This window comes from Benincasa hispida, chromosome 6, assembly GCF_027475165.1.
Source record: "Benincasa hispida cultivar pf3 chromosome 6, pf3_genome.v1.1, whole genome shotgun sequence".
In the NCBI taxonomy this organism is placed as follows: Eukaryota; Viridiplantae; Streptophyta; class Magnoliopsida; order Cucurbitales; family Cucurbitaceae; genus Benincasa; species Benincasa hispida.
The window spans coordinates 29,732,093-29,734,929 of NC_143483.1; the positions used below are offsets into that span (position 1 = coordinate 29,732,093).

At 29.1% G+C, this 2,837-nt stretch overlaps 1 long non-coding RNA gene across 1 annotated transcript; it reads left to right on the top strand.

Annotated features, from left to right (window-relative positions):
* Window positions 1-385: 385 nt before the first annotated feature.
* LOC150035582 (uncharacterized) lies at window positions 386-2,461 on the top strand. Its single transcript, XR_016529999.1, has 2 exons — window positions 386-1,670; window positions 2,078-2,461. It is a non-coding gene; the product is annotated as an uncharacterized LOC150035582 (long non-coding RNA).
* Window positions 2,462-2,837: the final 376 nt, after the last annotated feature.

Genomic DNA, 2,837 nt, shown 5'->3' on the forward strand with positions numbered 1-2,837 from the left:
CTCTACAAAGTTCTAACTTTCAAAAGTAGATAAATGTTATGGAAGAGAAAATAAAATCCATAAAAGAGAATGATGTTTGGAAACTTGTCGAATTGTCATCAATAGTAAAACCCATAGATTGTAAATGGATATTTAAAACCAAAAGGGATTCATAAGGCAAAATTGAAAGATATAAGACTCGTCTTATTGCAAAGGATTTTACTCAAAGGAAGGTATTGATTACAAAGAGACTCTCTCCGGTTTTATCGAAAGACTTTTTCAAGGTAATCATGGCACTTGTAGCTCACTTTGATTTAGAGCTACATTAGATGGATGAACAATTATGTTTCTAAATGGAAATATTGATGAGACGATTTATATGGTGCAACCAGAAAACTTATCATATAATTCAAATTCTATGGTGTACAAATTGAAGAAATCCATCTATAGTGTCAAGCAAACCTTTCATCAATGGTATCACAAATTCTATGAAGTAATTACCTCCTTTAGTTTTGAGGTGAATATAGTAGAAGATTGTGTATTATTGGGGTTGATACCCTATATCTCGTGGTTTCGTAGTTTGTATTTTATTTGTACAAACAGAAAATTTATTTAAGAAAATAAGTTGTTATTTTATTTGACATTTAATTGCATTAACCGAAAACGAATAAACTAAGATTTAAGATTATTTGATGAAGCTTAAACATATATGTGGTAACATACAGGTGGATCATATTTAAGTAATAACATGAATGGTCTATACTAGATGGATGAGGCTAGATACCTTATATGTGGTAACATACAGGTGCAACTTTTGATCTTTAGTGGAGTGACCACAGTTAATGAATGAATGTTGATTAATTTAATTAAAGAGTTTAATTAATTAATCTTGTATCATTGGATTTTCTAATCTGTAGGCCCATAAGGTCCCATTGTTTTCTCATTAGAATCAATTAATTTTGGATTAATTTAAATTGTTCAAATTATTTGTATGAGATACAATTAATATAATGTATGTTGATACATTATAATATAAAGTTTAATGAGAGAAAAAAATATTTGAATATGATTTAATTATTAATTATATGAATGAGATTCATATAAAAACTATAGGTTAAAATTAATGTGAATTTGATTCATAGTTAAAACTATAAGTTATATGAGAGAATATGAATTATAGGTCAAATTATATGTGATATAAATAAACTATAGGTTATATTATATAGGATATAATATATATTTTAGATTTAATTATATTAAATTAGTTAATATAATTATAATTTAAATTTTGGATTTTGAATTAAAAAATTAACTCTTTGGGAGTTATTCTACAAGTGTTGGAGGGAGTTTTTAACTCCCTCACATTCTCTTATATTGCAGATGGATAAGGGGGAGAAAAGACACTGGGCGTGAAATTAATTTCAGTAGAATACTTTCTCTAGATATTCATCTTCTCCCTCTGCATTTTATCTTAACAAACACTCATTCTCCCATCACAAAAATTGAATACAAAGCCCACACACTCTCTTTGATTCTCACCTTGAGAATAGCTAGGTAACTTTTCATGGTAGTGTCCAAGTTGTTGTGTTCGTGACTTTGGCAAAAAGGAGTTCGTGATCACGTTCGTGTGAGAAGATTTCACTATTCGTGACACTAAAGAAAGAGGAATTGTGAAGAATAGTTCTTCAAAGGTAAGTCCATCTCCATCCCTTTTCTCTCTGTAAATTTATAGTAGAAATGCATGTTTAAGGTTGTATGTTTATCATGTTTTCGTTCTCTATTTTATTAATATTTTTAAAACGAATTCTAAGACACGAATGCGCTCACTCGCTTCTCCTGCAAAAATTCCATTTTCTTCAATTCGTATCGGAGTCAAATTGTGTCTCTGAATTTCATATTGTAACTTAAAATTCAGAGAAATTGTGGATTTAATTGTGCATCTTGAATGTATGGTTTGCACCTTGGATTTTTACAAAAACGACACTTATATTTACTACTTTAATTTGATTAAATTTGTAAGGGTCTAGTGTTTTGGGCTTTTAAATTCATACTGAGTATATAAGTCTGTATCATTCATAGTGAAGTGTTTACCATGAAGGAGGTTGGAGTTCGATGCATCTTTGGTGAAGAAAAATAGCAACTTTTGGCCTAAAGCAGTGTAAAGCTCTTGTTGAAGCGCAATTGTGCTCGGAGGATTTCACATAGAGCATCGCAACGCTCGTCAAAAGCTCAACGGCGCTACTTGAAATCCTGTCGAGCGCTGCTATGCTCCGAAAGAAAAAGCCAGAGCGCAACGGTGCTCTATCTTAGTGTCACTGCGCTCGGAGAAGTTCATGTGCATTCCAGACGATTTCCATGTCGCTGGTTGAGGCATTTTGTAATTTAGTTTTTTATGTAATTTTATTATTTTTTTTATTAATTAAATGAATATAAATATTATATTAATTTAATTAATTGCTTAGGAGTGCCTTTTTTTGTCCAATGTTGTTGTTTAAATATTTTTATAATTATTTTTATCTTGCACAATGTATGCCATGTAGACTAAAATCCCACCTTAAGATAGACATTTTATATCATGCATCATATTTAATATAATTGTTATATTATAATGTTGCATGATATATCCTAAGCATGCTCATGCATCATATTAAATATAAATGTTATATTATATGATAGCATGCATTATTAACATGTTCAAGCATTATACTATAGTATAAGTGTTATATTATATATAGTTTGTATGATGGATATGTCTTATTTTCATTATTTTATAATATAATTGTTATATTATATAATGAAAATGAAAATGCATTGAGCATGACATTACTTAGTAAATATAAATGTCATATTTAATTAAT